Here is a 22,085-nt window from a genome sequence, read left to right on the forward strand (position 1 = left end):
ATCAACAACAACAAAGCAACAACAAACTTAAACCTGAGGAAATTACATATATTTATATTAGGAAATAATTTTTTTCTTTTGTAATTCCTTATTTAAATATTGTGAATGGCCAAATATAAACATTTAAAAACAATTATATCATTATAATAAAATAAACTTAAGACCACAGAGCCACTTTTTTAACCTTTTGTGATTGATAAGTTTCAATGATGGTTTTGTAGAATTTCTGGAAAATCTCTGTGTCTTCTTCCTCTGCTCTTTTCTCCTCTATCCTGTCTCTAATCTCTTTTCCTCTCCTCTTCTCTCCCTTCACTACCCCTCCTCTCCCTCCTCCCTCTCTCTTTCCCTCCTTTTCCATTTCTCACACATCCCTTTCTCTCTCTCTTTTCTCCCTTCCTCCCTTCCTTCCTTCCTTCCTTCCTTCCTTCCTTCCTTCCTTCCTTCCTTCCTTCCTTCCTTCCTTCTTTCCTTCCTTCTTTTGCTTTCTCTTTTGCATTTGTGAGCCTAAATCCTCCAAACTCTCGATCTAGCCTTTAATGCATATTCTAGATATCGGCCCCCATTCCACCAGAATGAGATTTGCAGACTCATCCTTATTAGATTATTTTGTTGCTTTTATCATTTCATGATAGAGAATCACTTAATGAAGCCAAAACAAACACTTTTCTGAAGGCACTGATGACTTTTTAGCTCTCCTTTGAGGAGAAGCAACCTTCAATAAAATATTAGGCCACTCACTACCCAAGCTGGTCGGCTTGAGTGATGCAGCATCTTATGTGGTTGATGCATCTCTCTGTAAGTTCACACTCCTCTGAACATCAGCTCTGTCATGCCACATTGCTCTAAGTGAGGGCTTGCACGCAAACATGGCCTCCATGAAAGTTACCTTAGGCTAAAGGGCTGCTGTCATCCACAAAAGTAAGCATCACACTATGTCCCTAGTGGTTCAGCAGGCCTCTTATTCGGCTGAGGCACATGTTTAATTAATGTGCTGAGACTGTCCTTTTATTTCCAGGCTCCCACAGCAGGTGAGCTTGTCATATTCTCTAAAAGTGAACCAGAGAAGATTGCCAACCACTTGTGCAGATTGTTTCCACAGTTCTTAATTTCTGTTGAGAGGCACGCAATATAAACAAAGTTTTGCTTAACTGCCGGAACATTTGTCGAGGAGTTGATACAGGCAACTACCACTTCTGCTCTATGAAAACACTGGAGCTTTTCCTCTGGGTAACCCATTGACTGCCAAACTCAGTAAAGGAAGAATGAGAAACAATCCTTGAGCTGTTTCGTTCTAACAGAAAGATTGCCAGTAAGTGAGGGAAAAGTACAACAAAATTGGAGTGGTCCTCTGCAAAATAAGCAGATTGAACTAAATGATCCCTAGGGTACATTCCATCTCTAATTTCAAAATCCCCTGCTTGCTCTTGGTGATGAAGCAAAGCTGGCTCAACACCTGGTTAGAACCCAGCCACCAGATGGAGCTGTAGAGCAATCACAGCAGCTTGGAGATGATTGATGATTTGTAAAAGATAGGAAAGTTGGGCATTATCCAGATATTAGGGCATTATCCAGATATTAGATTTAGCATTGGACGATACCTTAGAACTGGACTATCATAGTAAAATAGATATAAAGATGGAAGGGACCTCAGAGACCATCTAATTAGTCCAGTTTTCTCATTTTACAGACAAAGAAAATAAGGTCATAGAGACATGAAATACAAGATTATGCACAGTAATAGGAAAGTTAATATTAGACTTCAAGTATTCCAAATTCAAGTACATCACATTTTCCACTATACCACTTTGTAGTAAAGGACCTACACTCAAGATGAGGGTACAGGGATATAACAGATAGTCTGACAAGTGAGAGTTAATATGGCAGATAGCAGGAACAGTAGTTCCAAGACTAGATACTGTGTAAAAATTTTATTTCATTGTTTGAACCTAGCCTGTGTGATTGAGAAAATAAACTATTTGCTTAGAGATCAAATTGATTCAATGCTTAGCATAGTGTCCAAGTGATGCCAACCAAAACTCCCATCAGATCTGAAGACTGATACATGGAAATAAGGACTTTCTTTCCATTGTACAGGTCAAAAAACTCATGTGTCTTTTTTAAAACTTGCCTACATACTGGTCAATCTCAGTTGCCATTTCCTTCTAATTCTGAAATATATAAATAGTGTGTAATTTACTCTGAAGTAATGGATCATCTCTTTTCAGGCTTTCCCTTTGGTGACTAATTTAATAAACTTCTTTCTAAATTATTTCAGTTTTAGTATAATTTCTTCTTAGTTAAATAAAAGTGGTGTCAGAAGTTGGTTGCCTGGAAAAGTGAAACTTGATTTGGATAAGGTGATTTTGTACAACAAGGAAGAGGTGCATACTCTATGATTCATGTTGAAAACAGGATGCTTAGGAAATTAGGGGACTCTATCATCCTGATCTGGGTAATTACGCAGGGAAGCTTATCCATCGTTACTATTCCTTTTGGACTGATCAACAAAGAAGTTTTTTTTTTTTTGATGGGGGGAAGGCAGATATGAGCTTTCTTCTCTCTCTCCTCTTTCCCTTTCTGTACTTTTTAAAAATTTTGCTGTGATTCTTATAAAATAAATTAATTACAGCAAAAATAAGGGCCATCATTTGAACCATGTAATTGATAAAAAAGGGGACATTTGATCCATTTAGTTTATTGAGTTACATACAACAGCAGGTTGCCTTATTTCAGTCTTATACAAATTCACTTATGAGGAAAATTTAAACACTACTAGTTGAATTAAATTGCTCTCCAAAGTCATTCATGGACTGAATGCTTCCCTAACACTAAAGAATCCCTATTTCCTTCCTTTCTTTGAGGTTCTCTTTGTTTTGTGTCATGGCAGTATTTCTAGACAAGATTTCAAAATTTCTAAGAAAAATATAGACTACAAAATTATACAGATTATAAAAAGAAAATCAAAATATAATCAGAGAATTTAGAATGCTGGAGAAGGTTGATGAGGCTTCATACTTGAAACTGTTCTTCTAACTTTCTGCAATTGTATGCTAAATTTGCTCTTCAAGTAAAAAGGGGCTTGCTTCCACTTTAGATTTTCATTCAAGATAAAGTTTCAGTGGGAAAGATAAAAAATACTTGTAAGTTAATTTCCATCATTTCTACTGTGGCAAGTAAAGGTTACAATGATAAATTCAGATAAGCAAAGAAACATTTTTTACTGGATTGTAGAAATTTATGACTTTATAAACTAATTAGATAACTTCCTGGGTGAAGACAGGCCAGTGTGAAGCTAGTATTCCCCTAGAGCTTTTATCAAAACAACTTAGAAAAAGCAACAGAACCCACAAAAACAGAGAAAAACAGGTTCTCAATCCAATTTATTGTGGAGAAACTTGAGGAAAGTTTTGTCTCATATGGGTAAAAAGGGGGTGTAGCCCAGCATAGGTGGGAGAACTGGGAAGCTGATGGGTGGCTCTTAGCCATAGCACAACTCAGCTCTTGTCAATGTATAGAACACTGGTCCTGGATTCAGGAAGACCTGAGTTCAACATGCACTTATTGTCTAGCTCTGTGATCTAGGGAAAGTCACTTAACTTCATTGCCTTGTTAAAAACAAAAAAAAAGTAAAATTAAACAATTAGGAAAGGTAACACAAAAGCTAAATAAAAAAATAAAATCCTAAAATTTAGAATTGGATAAATGGAAACTAATGAATCTATGAGACATCACAATTCCATCAAAAAGAACCAAAATTTTGAAAAGATAGAAGAAAATGTAAAGTAATGACAGATCTAGAAAATAGATCTGGGTTTTCTACCTGAAAAACCATGATCAGAAAAGTAGCCTGGACAATATCTTGGAGGAAATTATCATGGAAAACTGCCTGAATATTCTAGAACAAGAAGATAAAACAGTACTGGAAAGAATCCATAGATCACTCCAGAAAGAAATCTTAAAATAAAGACTACAATGAATATTGTAGCCAAATTGCACAATTTTCAGCTATAGAAGATAATATTGCAAGCAATCAGAAATAAATAATTTAAACCAGGGAGTCTCAGTCAGGATTATCAACTTCTATATTATAGGATTAGAGGGTCTAGAATATAATATTCCAGATTGCAAAGGAGCTTAGATTACTATCAAGAATGAACTACCCTGCAAAATTCAACATATTTCAAGGGGAAAGATTGATTTTCAGTGAAATAGAGAACTTTCAAACTTATCTGATAGAACTACAAGAATTGAAAAGAAAATTTAATCTTCAAACACAGGACAGAATAGATGCACTAAAAAGGTAAACAGAAAGAAAAAAGTAACTTTAGTCAGTAAGACTAAATTGTCTACATTCCCTCAAGGGAAGACAATACTTATAACTCTTGCTAATTGTATTTCTCTTGGGACAGTTGAAAGAAGCATATTTAGGAAGAGGGTGAATATGATGATACTTTAACTCATCAAGGTGGTATTTCTACTGGGATCATTGGAAGTAGTATACTTGGACAGAGGGTGTGAATATAATTTGATTATGATGTGATGTTTCCTATGGCTCTTGAGAATGATATTTCTTATGGAGCAGTTGAGAGGAGCATATTTGGTCAGAGAGTATGGGTATGAAATGATTATGATGTGATAATGCTTATAACACTTGAAAAACTGAACTTATACAAGACACATGAAAGGAGTATACCTTGATGGAGGATGTAGGTATAAAGTGACAGATATAAAACAAAATATAATCAAAAGATTATACTGGGACAAGAAGGTAGAGGCATTAAAGTTTAAATTATACCACATTGAAGAGGCACAAAATACTTATTATAGTAGAGAGGAAGAATGAAGAGTGTGAGCACTGAGCAAATCTCAAATTTGGCTCAGAGTGGAAACGATATACATTCCCAATTGGGTTTATAAATTTGTCCTATTCTACAGGAAAGTAAGAGGGGAAAGGGAAAACAAAAGGGAAGGAAGGGCTGAATAAAGGGAAGAGGGAGAAGAATAAGAAAGGGGAAAGGGAGAAGTAAAGAGAAGAGGCTTGATTGAGGGAGGCAGCAATCAGAAGCAAAATATTGATGAGGAGGGAGAAGGGGACAGGAGAAAGAAATGTACAAACAGGGGAAAGGTAGGATGGAGGGAATCATAGAGCTTGTAATCATAGCTGCACCTATGAATGGGATGAACTGTCCCATAAAATGGAAGCAGATAGCAGCAGAGTGGATTAAAAAACCAGAATCCTACAAGAATGTTTACAAAGAAACACATTTGAAGCAGAGTGATACACAGGGTGAAGATGATAATTGATGATAATATTTTTGTTCTTTGTTCTCGAAGATCATAACTTCAGGGAAGTGATGCCATAACAAACACATGAATTGGATTTGAGTGAGGGAATTCTGTGCTAAGTCACCAAACTCACTTTCTCCCCCTGATCCATTTGGATCCAGAGGCCAGATATGATTCAGGATGACTAGAGATATCCCTGGATGCATGAATATCAGGGTTAAGTGACTTGTACAAGATCACACAGCTAGTTAGTTTCATGTCTGAGACCAGATTTGAACACCTGTTCTTCTGACTCTAAGGCTGGTGGTTAATCCTCTACCCTGGCAGAGGATTACTGCATCATGATCTGCTTTTCTGAATTTGACTGTGAGGTTTTAGGGGCTGAATACATGGTCAATTTTTGTGTTGATGCCATGCACCCCAAAGGAGAAGTTATATTCCTTCCATTCCCATTTAATTTTCCCTAGAGGTCTACCCTATCAAAGTTTTCTAAAATTCTATTCACCTTCTTAACTTCCCTGATACACACAGGAAAGGTAAAGAGGTGGAGCAGAATATATTATATTTCAGTTCAAGTAAAACAGACAAAAATGCAGGGGTACAATCCTGTTCTCAGAAAAAGCAAAAGTAAAAATAGATCTAATTAAAATGGATATGAAAGGAGACTACATCCTTCTGAAAGGTAGCATAGTCATGAAATATAATTAAACATGTATGCACCAAATGGTATAGTATCCAAATTCTTTGAGGAGAAGCTATTTGAGTCATGAATGAATATGAGAGGTTTGTACAAAGGAGATAGAGCTATGATTTGCCTCAGAGCAATTCTTTACAGACTGGGTTGAGCACAAACACTAAGCACAAACCTGAACTGTCTTTTTTAGGTTTACAAAGAGCAATTCCTGCCTCTGATACTATTCACACCTTCCTAATCATGGACCCCATCACAATTTACTGAGGGGATATCATTTTCTCTCTCTCTCTCTCTCAGAATTTGATAATTCTAATCATAAAACACAATAGAATGATGTTAAGAAGATGAATAGAATTTTAGAAAAGTTTGATAAAAGAATTCTAGGGAAAATTGAATGGTAATAAAAAAGAATATACCTTCTTCTCTGTGATACATGGCACCAACAGAAAAGATGATCATCTATTTGGCCACTGAAACATAGGGAAATACAGAAAAGCTGAAATTTTAAATGCATACTTTTAAGATTATGAGGCAGTAAAAAATTATATATAATAAAGGGCCATGGATAGAGAAATAAAATTAATTGGAAATTGTACAACCTAATTTTAAGAATAAGTGGATCAAACAACAATAATAGAAATAAACAATTTCACTCAAGACAGCAATTATGATGAGACATTATAGCAAAACTTGTAGGATGCAGTAAAAGTAATTATTAGGGGAAATTTTATATCTATAAATGCTTACATGAATAATATAAAGGGGAGATCAATGAATTAGACATGCAACCAAAAGCAAGAAGAACAAATTAAAATCCACAATTCAATTAGAAATTTAGAAAATTAAAGGCCTGATTAATAAAATTAAAGTAAGAAAATTATTGAACTTATAAATGAAACTGAATTGGTTATATGAAAAAAATCAATGAAACAGATGACTTAAAAAAGAGAGGAAAACCAAATTATTAGTATCAAAAAATGCATCAGGAATGTAGGACTAGTTCAGTATTAGGAAAATAATCAAGCATAATCAACCATATTATTAACAAAAAGAACAGAATATGATTATTTCAATAGATGCTGAAAAAGACTCTTGCTATCAAAAACATTAGAGAATAAGACTAAATGGGTGACTTCCAGTCAAGATGGCAGAGAGAAGACAGGCTCCTGGTATCCCCTCAAAAATAACATGAAAGAAACCTCATCAACAAAACCCAGTAAAAGAAGCTAGGAAAAGAACACCTAACAGCAAGGTTTGTCTCAGAGGGCAGTAGATGAACCTGGAGTACAGAGCAGAGGGCCAGTGCAGGGAACAGCAGCAGGGGGAAGCCAGAAGACCAGCCTTAGCCACAGAGGCTTTGTTGAGTGGTGGTCTGAGGACCAATGTTAGCTGGGATTCTTTGACTGGGGTGGGTGGGGTGGAGAGGAGCTCTGGTGAGTGCCAGTGGATGGGAGAGTGTGTTCCAGCCCAAGGAGTTTCATAGCACTCCTAGAAATCAACCAGTTGGGCAAGGGACTTCAGCTCCATACTTTTAGCAGAGCTCTCTTTCCAGAATGAATGGTAAATTAACCCCCACCACCTCAGACTCAGGTGTGGGCAACAGAGTTCACTCAACTGAAAGGGAGATTAACTCCCTCCCCCAGGGTCCAGGCCATTGTTCAAAGTCAACTCAGATCCTGCTGCTAAGGGCCTCAAACATTCCCGAGAAGGCTACCAGTGACCCCTACAGTTTGACACTTGGAATTCCTAAACCAAGTGAACAAAGCCTCTAGGGTTTTTAAAAGCAAACCTCTGAGAGCCAGCCCCCCCCCCAAGATCCCAGGAAAATGAAGAAAGGTCAATAAAAAGGGGGGGTCCACTGACAAATAATTAGAAAGAGCAGAACCTCAACTACTCTCTCTCAGAATTAGATAAATCTAACCATAAAATAATTAGAAAGGAAGAGAAATAATTAGAATAAAATAATAAAATAAAACAATAAAATAAAATAATTAGGAGGAGAAAAAACCCTTAGACTTCTTGAGAAAATTGAAAGGAGAAATTAAAGAATTAAAGAATATGCTTTTTTCTTAAAATCAAGTATTAGGGCATGGAAACTTCAAATGCAGAAAGGAAGAAATATTGAATGTTTCTTACTCAGATCATGATGCAACAAAAATTGCATCTTATAAAGGGCCATGGATACATAGACTAAAATTGGAAATTTAATATCCTCATCTTAAACAACCACTGGGTCAGACAACAAATTATAGAAACAATCAACAATTTGATTTTTTTAGTTTTTTTCAAGGCAAATGGGGTTAAGTGGCTTGCCCAAGGCCACACAGCTAGGTAATTATTAAGTGTCTGAGACCAATTTGCACCCAGGTGCAGTCCTGACTCCAAGGCCAGTGCTTTATCCACTACGACACCTAGCCACCCCAGTAATTTGATTATTTTCAAGAATGATAATAATGAGAAAATATGTCAAAATTTGTGGGATATCAAGACATTTTGGTAATGCTGTGGATAGAGCACCATCACTGGAGTCATGAGGACCTGAGTTCAAATCTGATCTCAGACATTTGATTCCTACTAGCTTTGTGAGTTTAATCAAGTCACAACCCCAAGAACCACAAAAACTAAAGAAACAAAACAAAACAAAAAAAATTACTATCAAAGCCCAGCAGGAAGAAATAGAAAGAAAATTTTTATTTAAAACAACTGTGGACAGCATAAAATATTTGAGGATCTATCTGCAAAACAAATGCAGGTACTATATGAATATATTTTCAAAACATTTTTCACACAAATAAAATCATACCTAAATAACTAGAAAAATATCTCGTGGGTAAACTGAGCAAATATGATGAAAATGACACTGAAAATTAGCTTTCTTCCTCCTTTTTTTTCTTCCTTTAGTTTATTCATTCTAGTTTTTTCTTTCTCTGACTCAGCATTTTGTACCTCATTAGTACCTTCAGCTAAATTCAAACACAAAATCTAGTGTCATTTCACTAACTTAATTTAATTATTTTCCCCCACACCATTTTCATTTTAACATTTAGTACTATGTTATGTTCTTTTAATATATTTTATACTTTTCTGTATTGGTTTTGTTTTATATGTCTTTAATAAGTTTTATACTTTTCTGAATTGGACTTTGTTCATGCTATTCCTTATGCCTAGAAGAATCCTCTCCCTTTTCATGGTCTCCTTTATTTTTATTTATTTTTCTAGTATGTGGAGATAGTTTTCAAAATTCATTTTGTTGCATTTTCTCCCTTCCCTGGGCTAGCATTGATCTGATGTGGGTTTTGCATATAAGATCATGCTGCACATATTTCCATATTGGTTTGTTGATTGGTTCCTGTCCTTTGTTATCAAAGAGTCCCAAAACAAGATCCCTATGCTAGAGACAAGTTGTGTCTAACTATGGCTTTTCAGACCACTCTAAATACTGAATGCTCCATCACAGGTTAGGCACAAATAGCCCATATGAACATGTGGCATGGGTTCTCTAAACCTGCACATCTCATATTCCTTTTGCACATTCTATTCTGCCTTGCTCAAAAACACAGCACCTTCTCTGATGAGAGCTCAACATGCTGGGCAGTCCTGTGTCAGTGTATCCCATGCTGCCCTATCAATTCCAAAGTTCTTAAGAGAAACCTGGAGAGTGCCCTTGTATTCCTTTTTCTGACCTCTCTGTGAGTGCTTGCCTTGTGTGACTTCTCCATAAAATACACTTTTTGGCAAGCATGCATTTGGCATTTGAACAACAAGCTCAGTCCATGTGTTGTTGGACTCTCTTTAGTAACAGTTTGAATGTTTGGCAGTTTAACTTGAAAAACAACCTCAGTGTCTGATGTCTTAACCTGCTAAGTGATTTTAAGATTCTTTCTATGATCAATGAAAGGGAAGACATTCAGTTTCCCTAGAATGGTTCTTGGTAGACTGTCCAGATTTCATAGGCATACAACAATGAGGTTAATACAACAGCTTTGTAGACTTTTAATTTTCTCATACACTTTCTCTTGAAGTCTCCCAATCACTGCTCTAGCTCCAGCAGTGCATGTGCCAACCTCATTATTTTTGGGCATCTTCCTGGAAAGTAAACTACTACTAAGGTAGTAAAGCAAAAATGAATTAGTTTTAATTAATAGTTTCACATGTGGATGGTGTGGTGCTAGCTGACGGAGAATCTGTATTTTCTTGATGCTTTTAGGCCAAAATTAGTACAAGCAGAAGAGAATCAATCCTTACTTTGATGCATCTCAGCTTCAAAGGCTGCACTGAGAGTACAATCATCTGGAAACAGAAGATTATGAGCCAACACTCCATCTACTTTGGTCTTGGCTTGTAACTTTTTCAAGTTGAAGAATTTATTATCAGTTTGGTAGCTGATCTAGATTCCTTCTTCATCCTTGGTTAAGACCTTTGATAACATGCCTGATATTATTCTAAAAAGCATGGGAGGAAGGACATAGTCTTGTTTCACTTCATTACTGACTGGGAAACTGCAGTAGCATGATCAACTACCCAAAATCTGGTGCATGAAACTGAGGAGTAATACTGATGGACTTCCCTGGAAAATAAAAATTTTTGATGATTTTTTCCACAATCCCTCATGACTGAAATTATCTATAAACTTTGTATACAGACCTCTGTTCTGCTCCTGGTATTTTTCCTGGAGTTATTGAGCAGCAAACACCATATTGACCATTCCTCGACCCTTTGTGAAGCCACACTGGCTCTCAGAGAGGAGACCATCTTCCAGGTGAAGGATCACCCTATTAAGGAGGACTCTGGGAAAAATCTTACTAGCAATGACTAAAAGAGAAACACCCTTTGAAGAATCACAGCTAAAAGGGAAAGACTATGAGAAAGAAAGGGTTAGAAACAGGTTTGGAGAGGTTAAGAGAGTGTGCTTTGGTTTGCATTCAGATTTCATAGTTCTTCAAAACAATTTTTTTTATGGTAGCAAAGAATTGGAAATTGAGGAGTTGCCCAACAATTAGGGAGTGACTGAACAAGTTGTGGTATATGAATGTAATGGAATATTACTGTATAAAAAATGAAGAGCAAGTGGATTTCAGAAAAACTTAGAAACACTTGTGTCAGTTTATACTGACTGAAGTGAGTAGAACCAGAATATTGTACACAGTAATAGTGGCATTATGTGATGATCAACCATGATAGACTTAGTTATTCTCAACATTTTAGTGATTAAAGACACTTCTAAAAGAATTGTGGTAGAAAATGCCATCCATATCCAGAGAAAGAACTATGGAGTCTTAGTAGTGCTCCAGGCATGTTGTTTTCCCCTTTTGTTCTGATTCTTCTTTCAGAGCATGATGTGGAGATATGTGTGACCTGATTGTTCATGTGTGACCAATATCAGATTACTTGATATCTTGGGGCAAGGAGAGAAGGATGGGAAACAGAAAACTGAAGAAGTCGGTGTTGAGAACTATTTTTTCACATAATTGTAAAAGTAATTTAGGTAAAATATTTATAGTAGCAAATAATTTAAAATTGAGGAAAATGGCTGAACAAGTAGTAGATATTATTTTGATGAAATTTTATTGTGCTATTGTGAGCAGAATAGTTTTGGAGAAATTTTGTAGGACTTACATGAACTCAAGCAAAGTGAAGTAAACATAAGAAATTACTGTACGAAAAGAACAGTATCACTATAATGATCAACTGTGAACGTGTTGTGATCTTGTATAAAGACTTTGATACCGAATAATTTTGGAGAAATATATAATTATTTGATGAAGATATAAAAGCTTTAAATTTTAATGGAATAGTAAACATCACTGAGAAAATGCAACAAAATTAGATTTCTTTTTCTAAGAACTAAGATACACACTTATATTTATATATTAGTCTTAAAAGGTTTTATTAAGAATAATGGCAAAAAGACATATGAGCTTATCTCCTTAATGTTTGAACTACTTCTCACCTCATGAACTAATTATTGGAAAACCAAATTAAAGAGAAACATCCTTCCACAATTGATTTGAGAATGAAGTATATTCGAGACTTTCCAAACAGAAAATATTCTAAGTATCAGAGAGTTACATGGGGTAACTAAGATCCAAGATGAAATAAATTGATTAAAGTTAGTTAACCTACAGAGTCTGTTTAACTAGATTTCTTTCCTTCTAGGATGTGTGAGATTATGACTCTGCTTGATGATGTCAAAGAAAGTATGGAACTATAGAATTGTCTTAAAACAACAATTTCTGGCCAATATGGTGGAGAGAAGACAGGCATAGTTCTAAAGTCTCCGGATCTTTCCCCATCTATGATATGAAACAAACCTCTTAACCAGAAATCCAATCCACAAAACCTAGAAAGAAAAGCCAGGAGAAAGAACAACTACCTCAGGATTTGTGTTCAGTGGTCCTGGGTGAGTCTGGGTGCAGAGGGCAGATCAGCCACAGATCAGACTGATTAGCTATGGGGCTGGAGCCTGGAAGCCTGGAGGTCCAAGAGACAGACATGTTTGATCATCAGGGCTAGAACCTGGTGGACTGTGGGGTCTTGGGTCAACTAGGGAGCAGAGGCATTGGTGTTGGTGCTTAAAGCTTGCCAACAGGACTAGGGGGAGAGTTCTGGTGCAGGAGAGTTGTGGACATCATCCTGAGACCCTCTGGTCTGAGGAACTCTGATTCCATGCCTCCATTGCCACTGAGGTCTCTTCCCAGAACAAACACAATTATAGACTACTTCTGCCCCAGGCCCAGGTGTGTGAGCAGAAGAACCAACTCAGCTGACAATAGGGAGAGTGATGATTCACCCCAGGGTAGAGCCCACCATTGATTTAAGAGAAAAGCATTTAACAGCTTTAATCACTCCCTCCAGGTTAAGGGAGAAGGCCTCAGTCAAGGTCACAGACACTCCAGAGAAAGCAACCAGTACCCTCTACTGGACATATGGAGAAATTACACTGTGACCAAAACCTCTAGCATGCCCTACTGGCTAGCCAGAGAAATTACACTTAGTGAGCAAATCCTCCAGCACACCTCCTGGCCAACTGGACATATTGCATTCAGTGAGTAAAACCTCTAGGGATCCCAACACCATACCTCTGTGAACCAGCTCCTCCACAACTCAAGGTCCTAGCAAAATGAAGAAAGGTTAGTGGAAAGGTGGATTCACAGAAAAATTCATGGAAGGAAAAGACCCTAACTCAGAGACCTAGAATTTCTGAGGAGAATATGATCTGTTCTCCAGCCAGAAAGAATTCCTTCAATAAATAAGAAAGGAATTCAAAAATCAATTGCAAAATTTGGGAGAGTCAATTAACACCTTGCAACAAGAAAAGAAATCATTGGAAAATACAATTGGACAAATACAAAATGAGAATAATTCTCTCAGATCTTCAATTGGGCAAATGCAAAAGGAAATTATTCTCTCAAAACTTCAATTAGTCAAATGGAAAACTCTTTCAAAAATAGAATTGACCAATTGGAAAAGGAGTTGCAAATGGTAAATGAAGAAAACTCCTCTCTAAAAAAATGAATGGTGTCTGTCGAAACTAATGACTTCACGAGACAACATGAACTTGTTAAACAAAACCAAAAAATGGAAAAAATAGAATAAAATGTAAAATACCTCATCAGTAAAACCACTGACATCAAGAATAGATTGAGGAGGAGCCTCCTGAGAATTATTGGACTTCCTGGAAAACAATGAATGGAAAAAGTCCCCTTTAATATTACTGGATCTAGTGATGGAAAATTGCCCTGATATCATGGAACCAGAGGGCAAAGTAGTCATTAAAGAATACATCTATCCCCTCTGGAAAGAGATTCTAAAATGAAAACACCAAGGTATGTTGTGGCCAAATTCCAGAACTATCATACAAAACAGAAAATCCTGCAAGCAGCCAGAAAGAACCAATTTAAATACCAAGGAGCCACAGTAACACAGGATCTGGCTGCATTAACATTAATCAATTGAGGGGCCTAGAACAAAATATCCTGAAGAGCATGGGAGCTTGGAATACAGTCAGGAATACACTATCTGGCAAAGCTGAGCCTTCTTTTTCAGGGGAAAAGATGAACATTTAATGAAATGGAAGAATTCCAAAAAGGCTGATGAAAAGACCAGAGAAAAATAGAAAATTTGGACATCAAAGAGGAGGTTCAAGAAACACATGAAAAGGTAAAAAAAGGGTGGGGTAAAGAAAAAAAACTGCTATCCAATAAGTTGAAACTGGCTATATACCAGCATGGGAAAAAGATTCTCATAACTTTTGAAAAACTCTAACAGAGAGAATATACCTAACCAGAAGTGATGGACACTCATGACTTATTCATGAGACTGCTATCCAATGGGATGGATGAAACTGGCTATAACCCTATTTAGGAGAAAGACTCTAATAATGCCTCAAGGATTGTAACTCTATTAGGTAGAATGTACTAAGCTAAAAGTGATGGACACTCAGAATTTTCTATGACTCAGATAGAATGATTTAACAACACCTCCTCCTTAAAAGGGGGAACATGAAGGAGATGGGAGGAGGGAGGGGGTTGAATGGAGTAAATCTCATTACATTAAGAGGTACAAAAGACCCATGGTAATAGAGGGGAAGAAGGGAGGAGATGAGAAACATCTGAATCTTCTCCTCATCAGACTTGGCTTAAAGTCAACTTATACACATACTCAGTTAACTTACAAAACATCTAACCTTTCAAGTATTAAAAAGGGGAAAATGGAGGGGGCACATAGAAAGGAAGGGGGAGAAAAATAGGGGAACTTAAAGAAGGAAGTGAAGGGAAAAGGGAAACAGGGAAAGGGGAAAGAAAGGGAAGGGGTGGATATAGGAGGGCATACACACTGAAGGGGGTAGTATTCAGAAACAAAATAACTGGGGAATACAGATAAAGGGGGAAGGGGAAAATACAAACAGAGGGAAGATGGCATGGAGGGCAATAAAGACTTAGTAATTGTAACTTTGAATGTGAATGGGATGAACTCTCCCTTAAAATGTAAGCAGATAGCAGAGTGGATTAAAAATCAGAATTCTACAATATGCTGCTTACAAGAAACTCATTTGAAGCAGAGAGATACATATAAAGTAACGGTAAAAGGTTGGAGCAAAATATATTTTGCTTCAGCTAAAGTAAAAAAAGCAGGGGTAGCAATTCTTATCTCAGACAAAGCAACTTCAAAAATAGATAGCATTAAAAGACATAAGGAAGGAAATTACATCCTCCTAAAAGGTACCATAGACAATAAAGTGATTTCAATACTGCATATATATATATATATAGATAGATAGATATACATATGTATGTATGTATGTATGTATGTATGTATGTGCACCCAATGGGATAGCATCCAAATTCTTAGAGGAGAAGCTGAAAGAACTACAGAAAGACATAGCAAAACTCTACTAGTGGAAGACCTCAACCTCCCTCTCTCAGATCTAGATAAATCTAATCATAAAATGAACAAGAAAGAATTTAAGGAGGTAAATAGAGTGTTAGAAAAACTAGATATGAGAGACTTATGCAATAAATGAACAGTTCCTTAGAATAATTAGCAGTATCTATCTGAAACCATCAGCAAGCACTATATTCAATGTGAAGAAGCTGGAGGCATTCCCAATAAGATCAGGAGTAAAATTAGGATGCCCATTATCATCATCATTATTCAATATCTTATTAGAAATGTTAGATTCAGCAATTAGAGAAGAAAAAGAAATTGAAGGATTTAGAATTGGGAAGGAAGAAAAAAACTCTCAATCTTGGTAGATGACATGATGGTATACCTAGATAATCCCATGAAATCATCCAAAAAATGACTGGAAACAATTAGCAATTTTAGCAAAGTTGCAGGATATAAAATAAACCCTCATAAATTCTCAACTTTTCTATATATGACTAGCAAGATACAGCAGGAAGAGCTAGAAAGAAAAATCTCATTCAAAGTAAACTCAGACAATATAAAATACCTGGGAGTATATTTCCCAAAGCAGACTCAGAATCTTTTTGAAAACAATTATAAACACTTCTCACACAAATTAAATCATATTTAAATAATTGTGTAAACATCAACTGCTCATGGATATGTAGAGCTAATATAATAAAAATGACAATTCTACCAAAACGAAACTACCAGTTTAGTGCCCTACCAACCAAAATTCCAAAAAATTACTTCAATGAGTTAGAAAAAGTTGTAAATAAATTCATATAGAGAAATAAAAAGTCAAAAATTTCCAGGGATTCAATGAAAAAAGTGCAAAAGAAGGTAGTTTAGCCCTACCTGATCTAAAATTATATTATAAAGCATCAGTCATCAAAACTGTCTGATATTGGTTAAGAAACAGAGTTGTGGACCAGTGAAATAGACTAGGTACAATAGACGAAACAATTATAGCAATCTGCTGTTTGATAAACCCAAAGAGTCCAGCTATTGGGATAAAAACTCTCTCCTTGATCAAAACTGCTGGGAAAATTGGAAGTTAGTATAGAAGAAATTTAGATTAGACCACCACCTCACACCCTATACCAAGATAAGATCCAAATGGATACAGGATTTAGACATAAAAACTAATACTGATAACCAAATTAGAAGCCTAAGGGCTAGTTTACCTGTCAGATCTATAGAAAGGAAAGCAGTTTATGACTATGGAAGAGACAAAGAACATCACTAAAACAAACTAGATTATTTCAATTACATTAAATTAAAAAGTTTTTTTAACCAATGTAACCAAGATAAAAAGAAATGTAGTAAACTGGGAAACAATCTTTACAACTAATGTTTCTGACAAAGGACTCATTTCTAAAATGTACAGAGAACTGAGTCATATTTTTTTTTAAAAGCCATTCTTCAATTGACAAATGGTGAAATGATATGCAAAGGCAATTTACAGATGAGGAAATCAAAGCAATTCATAGTCATGTGACAAATTGATCCAAATCATTACTTATTAGCGAAATGCAAATTAAAGCTTCTCTGTAGTACCACCTCACACCTATCAGACTGACCAATATGACCAGAAATGATAATGATCATTGTTGCAAGAGTTGTGGGAAATCTTGGACACTATTTCATTGTTGCTGGAGTTGTGAACTCATCCAACCTTTCTGGAGAGAAATTTGGAACTATGCCCAAAGGGCAAAAAAAATGTGCATACCCTTTGATCCAGCAATACCACTACTGTGTCTATACCCTGAAGAGATGATTAAAAATGGTAAAAATATCACTTGTACAAAAATGTTCCTAGCAGCCCTGTTTGTGGTGGCAAAGAATTGGAAATCAAGTAAATGTCCTTCAATTGGGGAATGGCTTAGCAAACTGTGGTATATGTATGTCATGGAACACTGCTGTTCTATTAGAAACCAGGAGAGATGGGAATTCAGGGAAGCCTGGAGGGATTTGCATGAACTGATGCTGAGTGAGATGAGCAGAACCAGAAAAACACTATATACCCTAACAGCAACATGGGGGTGATGATCAACCTTAAAGTACTTGCTCATTTCATCAGTTTAACAATCGGGGACAATTTGGGGCTGTCTGAAATGAAGAATACCATCTGTATACAGATAAAAAAAACAAGGAATTGGAACAAAATCCAAGGACAATTTCCTTTAATTTAGGACAAAACTGATATCTTATTGTCTGATCTGTTATACTTTATGTTTTTTCCTTAAGGGTATGATTTGTCCCTCATCACACTCAATTTGGATCAATGTATACCATGGGAACAATGTAAAGACTGACAAATTGCCTTCTGTGGGGGGGAAGGAAGTAAGATTAGGGGAAAAATTGTATCAATCTAAATAAAAATCTTTAATAAAAATTAAAAAAAACAATGAAAATACCCCATAAACTTTTTGTGATATTTGTGACTATATGTTTTCTATAAATGTCTGGAAAATATATTTTTTCTAATACTCCTGTTTCCTGATGAAAGTTGAAGTCCCCTGCCTCCTGGCCCTTGATACTTTCCTCATCTGATCCATTTTGACTCTGAGTTGATGCTGTCTAATCCTAATCACGATTTACAAGAATTCTTTCAAACTCTTATGATGAGCAGTGAAGGATATACCTCCTTTGATTCAGGTTATTTTGAACCTTAACCTAGTGGTCTGTAAGTGTGCATTGTTTTGATTTGGTAATATTGGACTTAAAAGTCCCAAAGTGGTGAAACTGTAGGGAAATTTTCTTTCATTGTTTATACTTAGCCCTGTAAAAATGGGAAATTAGATCTGTTGCTTAAAGACTACATTCTAGGATCTAGGTTATAATGACCAGAAACCCAGGCAGATTTGAAGATTAATGTAAGGAGTTTGAATTTTGCCCATTATACACCTCAAACAATCTGTAAGTCTTATTTAAAAACTTCTTCTCTGATGACCAGTGTTGCTGTTTTCTTGGTCCTTTGTTTGAATCCCATATAATGGATAATTTACTATCTCTGGGGAAATATACCATCCTTTTATGTTGTTGTTGTTGTTGTTGTTATCTCGTCTACTGGACATTTCCTTGACTTAATAAAAACTTCTTTCTAAATTATTTTAGTTTGGAAATCTTTTGTCTCAACTAAACCTGTGAAAGGACAAGGGGGAGTCACCAGTCTTGTGAGCCTGCAGAGAAATCATCCTGATTTTTGGAATGTCTCCAAGGCTGAGGGGAGATTAGAGAGAACTATTCTAATTTTATGATTTCGAGAAGTTTTCAGGATCCAGAGTTGGGGAATAATCTCTGAATTTGCATGTCTCAACTGCCCAAATTCATTCCACATTAAAGCAAACAACACAAACTCATAATGGATAAAGAATATACATTTTTAAGAGAATTGACTGAATTCCAATGTCTAACATATCGGCAGTGAAATCTCACACAAAGGACAATCACTTAATTCATGCTCAAAGTCATTCTTGAAGACTATAAATTTGGAGAAGGTAACAATTTTTCTCACCACAAAGTTCCTTATACTAGTGAAATTAAAGATACAGTCCCTTTCTCTGACTACCAATCTGAACTACATAGACAATTTTTTAAAAAGAATCTTCATATTAAAAAATGTCTTAAATTTATGTTAATCCCTAAACCCAAAGTTTCTTTAAACATAATCTTAAATTTGATTTTTTTCCCAGACCATTTCAAAAGCTTTTGAAATTTTTAACTTATTTTGATCATAAGACCAGACTTTTAAAATGATCATATGTGGTATCTGTGGCTAATAAGTCTATATAATATCATATTAATGCAATGATTCCTTGACATTGAATTCATTTTAATCTAACTAATCAGGTGTTTAGGGGATTTGGGGGACTGAATACTTTACTTTTATTGTTTTGCTTTGTTCAAAACATCATACAACAGATATCATTAAAAGAAATAAAAAATACAACACAGTTCTTAATACCTTTTCCTGAGGCTCATAGTTTATTGGGAAAAGCAAAAGGTTGTTTATGATTTTGTTGTTTTTGTTGTTAAATTAACTATGAACAAGGTCATATAATGATGGATAGCTTCCATGGGGAATCTGTAAACCTAATATCTAATCCTAGTTTTGCCAGTGTCTGTGACCTTGGGCTACTTAGACATATAAACTTTGTGATTATTATTTTCTTTCTCTGCAAAATGAGGAATCTGGATCTGATGATTTCTAAAGCTTATATCAGGTTTAAGATTGCATGATTTATGAAGTCTGAGATTTAAATCTTTTCAAAGACCTCCCAAAGTTGTGTGACTGAGTATTTCTTACACAAAAATAAGCAACTGAGTTGATTATTATTGCTCATATGTTTAAGGATTGCAAAAAAAGTCAATTGAAATAATATAATAGGCACAATGATATTTAGGCCTGAATCTCCAATTTGCCTTTGAATTCTGCTCCAATTGTTCATGTAATAGAAGAACGAACTTTTGTCCCTTCCCTTCATTTTTATTTAGTTTAGTGCTTTTATTTTTTAATTTTTAAAAATTTATATATTTAATTTTCATCCATATGCACATGTATATTTTTAAATCGCAAAATTTCCTGCCACCCTCCCTTTCCATCCCTCTCTCCTCAGTGGCAAACAGTCAGGTTAGTAGTGGACATACATATCTGGATACACATGTAGTAATTTTAGTTAGATAGTTTAGTTTGATAAATATTAGTAATTTTCTGTTTGAGGAATTAGGATTAAGGCAAAGAGATACTTGAGATAAATTTTATAAAGTATTCTTCAGATTTTGAAGGGTTGTTTTGCATGTGTTTTGTGTGTGTTTGTGTGTTTGTGTGTGTGTGTGTGTGTGTGTGTATGTGTGTGTATTTTGTGTTGTTTTGTTTTTCTTCCTCTGGATGGGGATAATATAGTCCATAGACAGTCTAATACAGTTGTTATAGCTCTCTAGGCTGCTGAGAGGTCCTTCATTTATATTAAAATTTTCCTGTAAGATGCAGAGTACTTACAATTGACCTACTCATTAATTTTCTAATTGATTAGTAAGTTGTGGAACAAATAAAAAAATGTGACTAAGGTATTATTTATTGCTAACCTTATTTAAAATATGAATTGGTCTGAGTGTCATTGGTTTCATTGCAATTTCTTTATCACTTTAAAAACTTGATTGATAAATAATGATTAAATTTATTCTCTGAGTCATTTCATTATGATAATAATTTAAAATTTATTTTTAGATTAATTATCATTACTAAATAGGATTAACCATTTCTTAATTTTTCTCTTCTTTATTTTTCTTATTCATCAGCAATCCTTCATTAGATCCCTTTAACTTAAGTATAGAAAAAAAGTCCTGGGAAATAAGGGACTTTTTGATGTTTGAATTTTTTGCCCTGTGGATAGTACAGTCTGGCACATTGAGAGTTTCAAAAATGTTTTTTGAATAATGTATTGATTAATTTATTGAATTAAGAAGACAGAAAGGGAGAGAAGGTTGAGTGATATTTGTCAATGAAAGTTGCAAAGAAAAATCTTTGCTATTAGGCAACATTTCAGGAAGCTTAAATTGAATAGGTAGGGGTGACATAACTGTTCAATCTTCCAATATATTTTTCTTTAGAAATTAGAAGAGATAAAATCTGACAAATCAAAGCTTTTTAGCTAATGACAAATACTTTGTGGTTAGTTATCAGCTGTAAAAAAAGCAACCATGCCTCTCATAACTTTAGTCTAAAGGAAATCATGGAGCCTGAGTGAAAATTTGACATGAGGACTAATGGTCAACAGAAATCCAATATATTGAAAGTCAAAGATTTATGAAATCTGACATGAGCAATTATGGGAGTGATGGAATTTCTTTCTTACTAGAAGGAGTTTACCAGGTCTAAACTGTGAAGATTCTCTTGCCACCTATTTTGATTGCTATGGAAATTCCTCTCTTGCCAGAGAGCAAATTACCCTGTTCCCCACTCCAATTGTTGTAGTAAATTGTTATTTGACAAAAGGAAAATTGTCCATCTCCGTATTCCTGCTTAGTCATGAACATTAGATTGGAGGGAGAAGATATGTCCCTGGAACCTAAGATAACAACTAGTAATGTTTTTCCTTTAAAATTGCTTTAAATCGTGGTTTAATTCTGAGGACAAACTCAAAAAAATACATATGAATAATATTAAGGCAAAGATATAGAGAAACTCTTTAAATCTAACTGTAATATAATTCAAATTTTTATTATTATTTTTGATTCTCTATTTCACATTCATTTTAAATATATCCATTCCCATTCTTGCCAGTGAGGATCCCTTTGTACTAGGAAAAAAGGAAAAGTTGTTTAGCAAAAGTAGCCAAATTATTATTTGAAAATACAGAATACCATATCTATATAGTGCCAGAATTCTGAAAAGAATGGAGGAAGGCACATTCCCCCCCATATTCATGTGGTACACTATATTAATATCTGGAAACTAGGATTTAAGCTGGATCTAGAAATCTAGAAATAACAAGGTTGTTATTGAAGGACTCTGAATCTATGGCATTATGGGCATAAGCTAATAAAATTTGGAATTTTCAGACTGAAGAATAAATGATTCAGAGGAGACATGATAGTTGTCTTCAAGTATTTGAAGGACTATCATGATATACAGGGGAAATTAGATGTATTCTTTTTGTTACTAATAAGGTCAAACCAATATTAAAGGGTG

This window comes from Macrotis lagotis, chromosome 3 (assembly GCF_037893015.1).
Source record: "Macrotis lagotis isolate mMagLag1 chromosome 3, bilby.v1.9.chrom.fasta, whole genome shotgun sequence".
Classification (NCBI taxonomy): Eukaryota; Metazoa; Chordata; class Mammalia; order Peramelemorphia; family Peramelidae; genus Macrotis; species Macrotis lagotis.